Source organism: Panthera onca, chromosome C1 (assembly GCF_046562875.1).
Source record: "Panthera onca isolate mPanOnc1 chromosome C1, mPanOnc1 haplotype 2, whole genome shotgun sequence".
NCBI classification, from domain to species: domain Eukaryota; kingdom Metazoa; phylum Chordata; class Mammalia; order Carnivora; family Felidae; genus Panthera; species Panthera onca.
The window spans coordinates 216293004-216306548 of NC_138346.1; the positions used below are offsets into that span (position 1 = coordinate 216293004).

General features: G+C 52.8%; 1 protein-coding gene across 16 annotated transcripts in view; it reads right to left on the bottom strand.

The window, feature by feature from the left end:
- The window catches only part of CAMTA1 (calmodulin binding transcription activator 1), an 852124-nt gene that overhangs the window by 174359 nt on the left and 664220 nt on the right, over positions 1 to 13545 (bottom strand). The gene's annotated exons all lie outside the window — the stretch shown is intronic.

A 13545-nucleotide genomic window follows, 5' to 3' on the forward strand; every position in this document is an offset into this window, starting at 1 on the left:
AGCAGGCTCCACACTCAGAGCCTGACGCGGGGCTCCATCCCACAACCCTGGGATCACGACCTGAGCCAAAATCGAGTCAGATGCTCAACCTACTGAGCCACCCAGGCACCTAGGGAGTTTTTAAAGCAATGGCAACGCTATCTTTCATTTGCTTTTCTCGAAAGACTTATGAAGAAAGAGGCTATGGATCATTCCGGACCCTAGAACATCACAGCTGGGGAAAATGCCTAGTTCAATCTTCACTGTCTGCCAGGGCGGTGGTGGGGGTGGGGGTGGGGGCTGGTTCTGCTGCTTGGCAGGGCTCCAGACCCCCAGCGAAGGCCTTTATGTGCTATCACCTGCCTGTTTGGGGCATGGCGGGATCTGATGGGGCTCAGGTCAAGGCCATTTGGTCCCCCAGGTCCTGGGGGCGCATTCAGAAGACAGGACAGGAAAAAAAGAAAATCCCCCTGGCCTGGGGTGGACTGTGTCCGCCCCCAAATTCACGTCCACTCAGAACCTCAGAACATGAACAGACTTGGTTAAAGGGTCTTCGCGGATCTAATCCGCAAATTAAGATGAGGCGATACCGGACTAGGGTGGGCCCTGAGACACACAGGGAAAAGGCCTGATGAGGGAGGCAGAGACGTGTCTACAAAGCAAGGACCTCCTACAGCCACCAGGAGCTGGAAGAAGGAAGGAAGGACCTTCCCTAGAGCCTTCAGAGGGAGCGTGGCCGCTGCTGGGGCCTCGAGCTCGAACTTGCAGCCCCCAGAACTGTGAGGAGATGTTTCCATTGTTTTAAGCCCCCTAGTTTGTGGAACTTCACTACAGCAGCCTAAGGTCACTAATACACTTGCTACCAACATTTGGCAGGAAAAAGCCAGTCTGTCAGATCCTGCCACCCCACCTGCTGATGCTGGTTTTTCCATTGCCCAAAACAGAATACAGGAGCCTAGCAGGTGGGTTCAGGGCACCGCCTGGTCTCCCTGGGGGGATGGGCCTTGATTGTCCCCCAAAAGGATAACTCCTGGGGGTGAGAGCAGCGAGGGGGCACAGAGAAAGGTCAGGGGCTTTGAAGTACCAGCAGCCTCACCTGGAACCCAGACTCTATCCCTTTCTAACCACATGACCTGGAAACCATTAAATCTCCCAGGACTCAACTGCTCATCTGAAGAATGGGGAGAAGCAGGAATACCTATCCCTTAGGGTCGACAACAGGTTTAGAAAGCCCTTTTGCACGTATCTGCTGTGAGCCGTGCCCTGTGATAGATGCTGGGGGTGCCCTGGGGGTGCAGAGTCTGGTGGGGACCTGGGATGTAGGCCCACACCAAGGCACAGGGAGCCTGGGTCTCTGAGCATCATTCTGCAGGGATTAGAAGGCTGAGCAGGTGTGAGCAGGCTGACGGGTGGGGGCGAGGCCCGGGCCGATGGAGCACTTGTCCAGGGAGCACGTGCATGTGCACATCCCCACGGAGCACACTGGAGACCCTGTGAGAGGCTGGGCTGTTTGGGGAGTGGGGAGGGGGTGCATGGTCGGAGACGAGGCTAGAAAGCAGGAAGAGTCACGATGGTCTTTAACCTTAGAACAAAGGGAAGGTTCTTAATTAGCAAGGGGGTATGTGCACGTGTATGTGTGTGTGTGCCCGAAATGCTTGGGTTAGTGTTTCTTCCATTGTTGGTTATTGTGTAGAGAAGTTTGGAAGGGTCAGATCTTGGCGAGGGCCCAGGTGAAGGTGTTCCTGTCAGGCCTGTTTCCTTTCTGTGTTTCGGCCCTGCCGACCCTGGAGAGACCATTCCTCCCAGGGCCAGCCAATCCTAGAGGTGGCAGATGACTAACTTGGGGCCCATGTGTCATAGGAAACCAGTGGAGAGCCCACACCCCAGCACCTCCTCTATCAGCTGTCACACTCTGGGCCGCCATTCCCCTGTCCTAGTTAGGGCCAGCGACCTTGCCGGATATGGCCCAGCACCAGATACAGACAACAAAGGAGCCTCTATGCCCCAGAACCCACTGACAATTTTCAAATCAGCCAATTCTTACCCTGCCTCGCCTGTTCTTCCCACAAAAACCACACTAAAGACTGGCCCACATTCCCCTCACTCCCTCTGCCTCCTGAGCCACCCCGGTACATCCTCCCTCGGCCCCCACGTGTCCTGACCCCCTTGGGAACTGTGGGTAACAAACTCTTTTCGACGGCAAGCGTCTCCACATGCCTCACCACACCCGAATATTAATAAAATCTACATTGGAAAACAGAAGGGTCATGGCAGCTTGGATTGGGGCTGGCAGGGCAGTGCCGAAAGCGGCTCGATTGGAGCTTAAGGTGGGGGGGGGCGGCGGTAGATGGACCGACCTGGTGGTGAGCTGGTGCAGAGAGTGAAAGGGGAATGGCAGACTTCGGGGGTTCAGGCCAGGTTTGGGGGGACATGTGCGGGGTTTGGCCAAGATGTCGGGGGGGGGGGTATGGCAGCGTCTGCCTGCAGGGGGTCACAGCTGGGTGGTGGTCTGAGAGGCTGCGCTGGCCCCTGGGGAAGGAGGAGGGACAGAGAGGCCCGGAGAGGCTCTGGTCCCAGCTGCCCTCCAGGGTCCTGCCCACGTGCACTCCCCGAAAAGCGTCACTGCTTTAAAAATGGAAACAAACGCTTCCTTGCTTTTTGTGGTGCTTTCTGTCAGTCGAAGCTGTCAGTTTTCTGCGGTTCTAAATAAGGGAGAGCTTTGCGGGGCCCATAAATAGATTTCCAAAGCTGCGGTCCCATCCAGCTCTTGGAGCAGCCCCGCCCCGCTGCAGGGCTCTCGGGGCGCGGCCGGGGCTTGGCCCCCTTCACTGGAGGGCGACCCGGCTGCACGTGCTTGGGAATATCTGGAGGTTCACAGTTTACTGTGGGGTGCCAGCTTTCGCACATCATTACCCAATGTTGACAGAGGCATCTGAGGACTCTGCGAGCCTTGTTCTCGCCTCCATTAGCAGATTGCTTGAACAAAAAATCTGAAAAATTCAGCTCTCAGATGTGAGTCCCCACCATCTGCCTCGGGAAATCAGCTGGGTTCTGTTTCTGTCCCAAAAGAGGTGTGGCTCCTGTTCTTGGGGTTGGAGCGAGACAAGGAAAGGGGTCCTGGGAGCTGGGGTGAGTCCAGAGGTCATGGAAGCTGAAGTCCCAGGGGAGGAGGAGGACACACACACACACACACACACACACACACACACACACTCTCTCTCTCTCTCCCCACCCCCCCACTGCCCCCAGCCCCAAGTGGTGGTGAAAGGGGGCTGCCAGGGAGACTTGGGAGGGACAGCTCCAGTGAGGCTGGAGACAGGAGACAGAGCAAGGGGCCAGAGACCAGAGGGCTGGTGACAGTGACAGGAGGGCGTGGGAGCAGGGAGAGCCAATTGCTTCCATCTCATTCCCAGCTTCTAGCAACCTCCGCGGGGTCAGGTTGAGAGGGATTCTGAGACTGCACGCAGGCTGAGTGGGGAAACAGTGATGGGATCCATTAGTAATGTCTGCCCAGGGCACGGGAGGGGAAGGCGACGGCCAGCAGATTTGTTGTCTCTGGCTTTAAGGCAAGTGGTTCCGAATGGGGACAGGAGGCAGTGGTGCTGCCTTCCAGCATGTCCTTTTAGGTGGCCCCTGGAATGTGGGGCTCAAGTGGCAGAAGCTACCTGAAGGAAATGCTGGGCTCGCTGGAAGCTCACTGGGGCAGGCCTGTCTGCCTTACAGCTAGAGCAGCGCTGGCGAATTGCAGGTCTCTGCAGACATCCACCAATGACCGACTGAGTGCCACAGGGTGGAGCCCGAGGGGACAGACCACATCTGGGGGGTTCCTAAGCTCCAGGCCAGCATGGGGGACACGGTCCTGTCAGAGCGAAGGGCACCCAGGAAGGCCTCCTGGCCCTTCCTTTTTGTTGAGTGTTTTTGGGGTACCACCACCCAGGGCACACATCCTCGAAGCTCACGTCCCTCTCTCTCCCTGCAGACTCCCGAAACAGAGGACATGTCCCGGGGATTCAGAGCACAGAACTGGTCACCGTGTGCCAGACTGGAGGACCTGAGGACACGCTCCCCAGTCCCAGAGCTCAGCAGGCACAGGCCTACTTCTGTCCTTTGTCACTTCTGCCCCCACTGCTGAGGCGCTGGCTCAGACCTACTCCCACTCACTGCAGAAAGGGCCCTCCCTTCTCCTCGGAACCCACGCCAAGCTCCTTATTGCAGAATCTCTTTCTCTCCAGGGTCCTGACACTTTCCCTGGATTCTCCTGGGAGCTGCCTTTCCTTTTCCTGAGGCTTAAACCAGGGAAGAAGTTTCTCCCAGCTTCTGGGCTTCCAAGAAGCTCCTGGAGAGCCAGCCCTGAGCCAGGCTTTTTGCAGGGATGGGGGACACGAAGGGGCTCAGAGGGCAGCGGACAGAGCCGGGACATAGAGCTTTGGCCCTCTCCCACCCTCACCCTTCTGTGGACCAGCTGCAAGCCCCCGCTGGTGCGAGAGCCCCTGGGTGGTCGGCGCTGGGCACAGCGGCACTCAGGATGGGCGGCTGCCCTGAATGGATGCCTTTGGTCCCTGTCCCTCCCTGCCACCATGCCCTTCTCATCCACCATGGGACCTGGACTTCACACATCCACTCATTCACCTGCGCCTTTCTGCAAGCCCTTCCCGTGTGCTGGCCCTGCTCCTGAGCAGCTCGCCGCTCTGATAAGGGCTAGACTGGCCGGTCCACCCCAGCCCACGTGGCCCCTCCGTCCTATGACTGCCCAGAGTCCCTGGCACCCTCCGCATTCACTGGACCGCCACCTCCTGGCTCCTCTTTGGCTGTGTGGTTCCACGTTGGAGGCCTATCATGGGGGCCCCGCCGGTCCTTCCTCCGTCACCCCACTCCCGTTTTGTGCATTGCATCATTGGGGAGCCAACAGCCTTTTCCAGAACCCAGAGACTTTGAACAGAAGCAGGAGGGCCAGACCTGACCTGCTCTGTTTAAATGAGAAACCCACTGGACTGTGTGGATGATAACCCAGGGCGGATGGGACTCAGAGGACTGGGCCAGGGGGGTGGCCAGCTATTGAACCTCCTCCCGTGGCCCCTCCTGCAGGCCAATGCTCGGCTGCAGCCCTGTCCCAGGTGCCCAGTGCACATAGGATGGTCATCCAACACCGCTTCCCTCTTGGGGTCTGTCCAGGGCTTGTGCGGCCACTGTTCCAAGAACACAACACTAGCAACTGCACTTCAGAGGATCGAGATATGGAGCTGTCATTTGCCTGGCCCTTTGCCCGGTGCTCTGCATGTTTGGCCAAACTTCGAAGAAGGTTGAGTGAGGTCGGGGGTCAGGAGTCCAGAGATGTTGTCTCAGGTGGCAAAAGCATCATTCCCTTGGCTCCAAAGCTAGGCTGGAGGCCCCAGGGCCCCGTGACAGCCTTGGGAAGGCTCCGTGCTAAGAGTCAGGGCCGTGCTTCCGGCCATCAGCCCTGCTCTGTTGAAGGGCACGTGCTGGGGTCAGGGTTTAAATCCAAGCTGCATCATCTCCTGGCTGGGTGACCCCTGGCTAGTCTTCAAACCTCTCTGAGCTATTCCTACCCCACGCATGGAAGACGGTCCTACTTCCAGTATTGGGGTGAGGACTGCCAGGGTCTACACCGGAATCCCAGGCCTGTGTGACTCTCCTTCCTCAGGGTTTTTCCCGAGCTCGGTTCCATGCGTGGGCTGCCGGGCCTACCCAGAAGCCTAAGAGGTGGTCCCACCCCCTGAGAAGAGACCAGCTGGCTGCATTCAGCAGGTCTGGGAGCTGGGCTAGAAGCAGGGCCTGTGCTGGGGATGTGGCCGAGGCTGTGAGGGAGGAGGCCCTGGGATGCTGTTCAGACTGCTGTAACTCCCCCTCTAGAGGGTCAGGAGGCTTCCAGAGCCTGAGGCCTCCAAGTAGGGGAGGGGCCGCTGGGAACCTGGGCTGAGGGCCCACCCAACAGTTACGGGGAAGGTGCTGGGTGCTGCTTCGGCACGTCCTGTGGTGAACGGAGGGCTACTCAGGACCTGGGCGCCTGTCCCTCCCCCACCAACACACGTGCGCGTGCACACGGGTACATACCCCACACATACCACATAGGCAGACACATGCACACACACACATGCACATACTCACATACACTCACACACACCACACACAAACACAACACATGCACACGCACACACTCACACACACAGGTGCACACGCCCTGCAGCCTCTGTCCCAGCTTGGCTTCAGAATGTGATGACCACCTTTTCCCCTTCCGCCTTTTCCCCTTCTGTCGGGGTGGGGGTGTCCGGCGAGGGAGGCAGGACGGCCTGGGGTAGAGAGAAGGGGAGGGAATCCAGACGTGTCTCTCTGTGTGAGGGTGAAAGTCACATCTGGCCTTGCCAGGTCAGTCTGCTCTTTTCCAGAATGTTCAGTGAAACACCCAGGCACAGACAGGGCTTGCACCTGTTCCAATCAGTAATTTGACAAGAACCCACTAAATGAACTGATGGTGCTCCGCCCTGTGGGCTCCTTTAGCGGGAAGATGTTTTCCTTCCTTCAGACCCTGTGAAGGAAGCCAAAGAAGATTCATCACAGGGAGGGGAGCAGAAAGGGTCCGGTTCCTTCTGGGTGAGACAAGAGCTCCACCTGCAGTTGATGGGCCTGGGAGGGAAGGGTCCGGATGAGGGAGGGTAGAAGACACAGCAACCTGGCAGGGTCACCTTCGCTCTTAACAAGCCTTGTCAGGGACCTTCTCAGTCTACACAAGAGGGGCAGAGAGCTGGAAAGAAACCGGTGAGGGCGCCACAGTGTGACCTATAGAGTTTAAGTGTGACCCTGACAAAGAAGGTCAAAGATCACAAGAGCAGACTCAGAACTGTGCTTTCCTAGTACATCCAATACATAGGATGACTGGACGACCTGGCTGATACCTACTGCCCAGTGTCATTATCAATTTTTATTAAGTGCGATTATTATTACTTCTCTCTCAAAATCATATGATCACCTGATTAATATCATCAATGACATCACTCTTTCCCCTGAGCCTACAAACTTCCCTGGAAGCTTCAGAATCCTTCTTACAACAGCATTAAGGGCGTATCGACGGGAGAGGAGAGTGTCCATGTTGGGGAGGAGATGGTGGCAGAGATGTGAGACTGGTTGTATTCAGGGAGATGGACCAAATGTGTAAGCATATTTAAGGATAATAGGAGACAGGTATCTTACTACTGGAGGAGATAGCTAAATATGTCAAAAGGGAGAAAGTAAGAATGAATTCCCTGGTGGCATACTGGAATTGCTATGCCAGAGTAAACTAATGGTTTTCAAAATATCTACCTCCCTATGTAGAAATATAGATGTAAATGTGTGCATATATTCACATGATGACATATATTCCCTGGCACTATCCACTGAGAGGGCTTGGGAGCAGTGACATCCCAATAACAATGAGCACACTTAGACCCACATCTTGGCTTCTAAATACCATCTCCCACTAGAAGGAACCAGCCTTCTTTGGAGAGATGCTGATTCCAGGAGATACCAAGATGTGCCTGAAACGTCTTGTTCAGAACGCAAGGAAGTGCTCAGAGGATGCCATTCTTATGTGAAATGACACCAGAGCCAGCCTGACTGGGCATCCACCAACCATCGAAATAAATAATGATAGGACCCATGGAATAATGAAATTATGAGTCTATGAAACTGTAGATAAATAAACGAATAAACTAAAAGTTTGAAGAGGAATAGTGTATCTATGGTAGGCTTGATGTACCTCCCCACAAAATACTTCTTAATTACAAAGGGGAAAAAAGTAGCTTTGCAGTGGGGAAGCCTTGTAGAAACCACTTTACTCAAGTGATCTGAGTGAACACGAGGACTAGGCAAACAGAAATCCTGGACCACCTGACAGATCGCAGTATCCCTTCCGGGAGATTCCTGCCAAAGATGTACAACCTGAATCTACTCACGAGGAAACGTCAGACAAACCCAGACTGAGAATCGGTCTACAAAGAACTGGTCTGTATTCTCCCATAGTGGCAAGATCACGGAAGTCAGGGACAGAAGGAAGGACTGCTCCAGACTGCAGGACATGACCACTAATGTGCTAAGACCTGTGATGCTGACATCGTCGGGACAACTGGTAAGATTACTGAGGATTAGGCAGTAGTGCGATATATGTTCATTTCTGATTTTGAGAGCTCTGCTATGGTTATGTAGGAGAATGTTTTTATTTGGGCGGGGGAGGAACATACACAGGAGTGTTCTCAGGTGACGGGGCATCTGGTTGACAACCTTCAACTAGCTCAGAAAAAAATTCTTTGAACGGTCCTTTCAACTTTTTAGTCAGTTTGTGATGGTTTCGAGACAATTTAAGAAAGGACAAGTAGAAATCTCGAAGAGCACAAACAAAATACCTCATGGGCAACTTATGGTTCAAATAAAAAGCAAGATACAACGAGACACAAACAACCACAGTGACATGTACATTTTGGTGTTTGAAGGGTAAATGTCAGCTCTATGGAAAGTTCTGATGCAGCAGTGGTCAGTCTCGGGTAAAGCTGGGCCCATGAGGAGATCGCACACTGACCTTTGGCTTTCACTGAAACGAAAGGCGAGACTGCACAAAGGCCCTGGATGGTTAGAGATGGCCCTGACTCCTCGACCTCAGCGGGAAACAATGTTCCATCGCCGGGATTGGCTCCATCATTTGTGGAGCCCGGTGCAAAATGAAAACGTGGGGTCCCTTGCTGAAAAATTGTTAAGAATTTCAAAGATGTGACAGCAGAGCATTCAACAAACCAAGTGTGGGGCACACGTCCCAACTGGCTCTTTCAGGAACATTCACCACTGGCTGTTGCATTAAGAGCTTGACCTTTTGTAAAACTCAGGCATGAGATGAAAGATATAAATTTCTTATTTATATTATATTTCTTATTTATATTATGTTTCTTATTTATATATAAAATTCTTATAAATAAGAATGTGCATCAGAGTATTATTTATAACGCTCAACACTGGAAGCATCATGAATGTCCAGCCAAAGACAATGACTAACAGATTACAGTATGTCCGTAAGATGGAATATTATGCAACCATTAAAAACAATGTTTTAAGGGGGCACCTGGGTGACTCAGTCGGTTAAGCGCCCAACTTCGGCTCGGGTCATGATCTCGCGGTTCGTGGGTTCAAGCCCCGCGTCGGGCTCTGTGCTGACAGCTCAGAGCCTGGAGCCTGCTTCAGATTTTGTGTCTCCCTCTCTCTCTCTGCCCCTCCCCCACTTGTACCCTGTCTCTCTCAAAAATAAATGAGCATTAAAAAATTAGAAAAAAGAAAACAATGTTTTAAGGAATATTGCATGACGGGAAGATCCTGTTGATATAATCACAAATGGGGAAGTATAAAATGTGAAACTGCACATATATCACATTACAAATTTTATAACAATTGATATATGTGAGTATATATAGACTATATATATAAAGTATATAAAGACTGACGAGAATGCTACCAACGTGTGAACAAAGGTTATCTCTAGGTGACGGGATTATAGGTGATGTTTATTATCTTTTTAATACCTTTCCATATCTTATAAATGTTCTACCAGGAGCCTATCTAATTTTTATAATTAGAAAAATATTTGTAAATATTTAAAAATAATTTATTCATTTGTTATAGCGAGCCTGTTTGCTTTTGTAATTAAAAAAACTTAATAAAGAGTAAAGTTTAAAACAAGGCCATTCATTCCCAACCAACCGGTATTAATGGAATGCAAACTCTGTCCTGGCGTGATGCTTGGTTCTGGAGGAATGCAGAGGAAGCGTTTAGAAGGACAGACAATATCTGACTCCATGGGATTATCATCTCATTGGTGAGGCAAAATGCACTCTGGGGCTTTCCACAGACCTCTGCCCGGGGTCCAGGGAGATTCCAGAGTGGAGCGGGAGCCCCGGCAGGCAGGCGTAGGTGCTGGCACGCTGAGCCTGGAGGGGCGAGCCTGCGGTCACCGGCGGGCTAGGGGACAAGGAGCCCATGGGACTCCTGTGTGCTTCAAGAGTACACGCCGGGGAAGTTATTTGTTAGGCATATCGCCCTTTAATAAGCTATAACTTAAAAAGCAATGGCAGGCTCTAGGTAATCAATACCACATTGTAATAATTTCAAGCACACAGATTTATATTCTGTGCACCTTGGACAGTAATTACTTTATTCTTTTAATACACTTGCACACGCTGCTTTATTTTCACCTAAACCAATTTGCTTTATTGACCAAAGCAAGTCCTGTGCCCATAATACCAACCTTTCTCCCATCCTCTAACTCAGCGAATCCAGTCCACATCAATAATCATGACAAAGGTGGTGATTCTTTCCCCGGAGCCCGACGGCACCGATGATGAGATCTATCTGGGGGGTATCAGTTTCCCTTCTCCCTTCGGGGAGCTGGGGAGGGGGAGGCAGGGGGTCGGGAAGCAGGTTCCGAACAGAGCTGCACAGGGAAGAGGCAAGAAAGGGAGGGAGGGAGGAGGCAAGTGACGGGACAAGCAGAAGGAGGGAAGAAGGGGGGAGGAAGAAGAGCAGGAAATCTGGGCCGCAAACAACTAGGGCAGCAAAGGCAGGTCACCTTGTCCTGCGCGGCACAGCCCCTGCATCTTTGCTGGTGAGCAGCGGAGTGCGGGAGGGCCCGGCACCTGCAGGTCTCCGGGTCAATGCTGCAGGGCGGTTGGGAGCAACTCAATGGGGCATGCCATTAGCCGAAGACCAGTGACCTAGTCCCTCCTCCGGGCGGCGAAGCAACTTTGTGCAACTCATCAACTAATTCATTAAACTTCAGAGAGGTAGGTCAAAGCCTCTATGATTTAGTCAATTAATCAAGGACCAGAGTTTCACTTGGTGTTTGGATCTTAGCAATAGTTTTCTTGACCTTTCTTTGACTGTGTAACTATCCCTCAGAAGCCTTTAACTTCCTGCATTTTTTTTTCATCTTCAGCTGGCCTGCGAGTTCCCACCTGCACACTAGGAAGGCCCCGCAATTAGACCCGAGTGTCTAGGTTGGCGTGTGTGAGAAACAGAGGCGGGAGGGAATGGCCTAATGCAGCTGTCTTGCAAAGATAAAGCCGCATCGTACTGCCCGCACCAATTATACGTGTCCCTGAGAATAGAAATCGTCTGAACACATGGCCAGAGAGCAGAGCCGATGTCTGGGAAGCAGGACCACTACCTCCAAGCTGGCGCCACTGTTTTGGGTGGGCGGGTGGGGGGTTAGCATACAAGAACTCTCGGCTAAGAACTCATAGAGTTAGTGGCAAGACTCAGAGTTAGTCACTCTTCTGGTAAAATCTTGTTCCAGAAATGAACCTACCCTAAGCCCCGCTTATACTCCAGTTCCAATGCCAGGCCCTGGCCTGAGCCTCCAGGCCTGGGGTTCCTATGTGTTCTCTATCCATCCGTCCCATCCATCCTTCCTTCCATCCATCCACCCACCCATCCATCCATCCATCCATCCACTCACCCATCCATCCGATTAACAATTATTCACTGAATCCCAACTATGTACCAGCCTATGTCCTAGGCACTGGGGACATAATCCTGGACCAGGCACATGAACAAAACAGTGAGCCAGATCATGTCAACGGAATCGAAGCACACAGAGGAGCCTGCAGTGTTTGTTGGGCATATACAGGATTCAGAGGCAGCCCCAAGGAGGGCATGATTGGAAGGTCATGCTTCCCAGGGGAGGCAACATCCTCGCTGGCTTCCACAGGAGGCACAGAAGATTGCTGGGCAAGGATGCACCTTGCGGAGGGGGCTGCTTGGCCCCCTTCCTGGAACCTCGGCTCTCTCTTGCCTTCCAGGCCTTTCTCAGGTCACTGGGGCAGGGAACTTCCACACTGGAGCTACCGGTCTCTGGTCCCTGCTCTCCCATGCCTGCTCTCACCGTGCCTTGCCAGAATTTCCATGAGAACTTGGAGGGCCCGCTCTGCCATGAAGACACACGCATGAGTGAAGTAGGCCAACTATGTGCAAGAACAACGGCATCAGAAGCAGAATAATTTCGACACCATTCTACTTTGCACGTTAATCACTGGCTGTGTAGGCTGCGTGGTGCACAACCAGGGGGCACCATTCCCACAAGTTTCGACGTGACTGTGTCCCCTGGATGGTGCAGTGCAAAGGCCCCAAGAGGAATATTCTTCTCTCCCACAAAGAAATATGCCATACACATTTCTCTTGAAATGCATGGACAGTTTGTTCTATCTTTCATTTCCCACTTTTGAAAGAAACCTGGGTAGAGGGAAATATTTCTCTGAGGAAAACCATAGGGCGGATGCCCTAAGAAATGGCAGCTGCTTGTCGGCCCAGGCGTGGGGGGCTGGGAAGGGGACAGCGTGGAGGGTGTGGCCTGTCCCCATCCTGTCTCTCAGGCTGCTCAGCCCTTAGGGAATCTGGGCCAACAAGGCTAGGTCTTCTGGGGGGGTTCAAGAAAAGTCAGAAAGTTTTTGTGTGAAATCCCCAGATTTGCAAATGTTGGCTCAAGCCTTTATAAAACATCGGGTAAGCCAAACACAGTGGGAGGCCGGAGGGCTCCAGGTTTGCAACCCCGGCCCTGGAGGAGACAGGCTTATGCATGAGCAGTGAGGAGGCTGGCAGGGTATAAAGCAGGCTGGGGACCCAGGGTTCAGACCCTTCTAAGTGGGACTTGTTAAGAAGTGTGGCTTTTCAGGGCTTCGGTCGGTACATCTTCGGGAGGCTCAAAAGACTGGCGGCCTGGGAACCCCGTCGTCCCCAGTGTCAGAGTAGAACCCTCACCTGCCAGCTCCGTGATGTGTGGTGATGTGATGTGGTCTCCGTGATGTGGTCTCCGTGATGTGAGCACAGCCTGGCACACAGCCATCCCTGGCCTCTCACGCTACCTTTTCGAGAGACCGCTCCTCTCCATCATCATGAGGGGCAGACTCCGCGCGTTGGGGTCTGAGGTTTACACAACCTGGGAGGCCTTTGTTAGGACAGAGAGCACATGATGCAGGTGAGAGAGAGTCCGTACGGTGGTGCTGGACGTGGCTTGTACCTACTCACGAGAGCCAATTATACGTGCTTCTTCCTAACTGCACTCAGAGACATGAGGTCGTTAGCTTGAAATGGGCCATGATGGGAGTATTTACTCCATGAAAACCGGCCAGTGGTACAAGGCAGGCCTCCCCCCACAGCGAGCCATAGTGGTCAACATTTGCCAGCCCACCAAGTCCAAATGAGGGGCTTAAGGCTGGTACGCATGATGGCAAATCTGCCTCTGACCATAGGTATTTATTAGGCAGGAATCCACTGTAGGGTGAAGGGGGGAAAAAAAAACACCAGGGCGATGCTATCAAAAAAAGAGGAAGATTTTTCCCCCCCTACAATAGAAGAAAATAGGAAAAGATCCTTCTGAGAAGAAAAGGTTTTCCCTTCTCCGTTTGAGCTGGGGGGGGGGGGGGGGTGGTGGAGGCGGGAGACAGAGTGAGAGAGAAAAGTCCTTCTTTGATTCCCAAAAGGCTCCATGGAACCCGGAGTTTCCCTTTGAAAAGCGCATGGTTTGGGGGCATTTGCTGA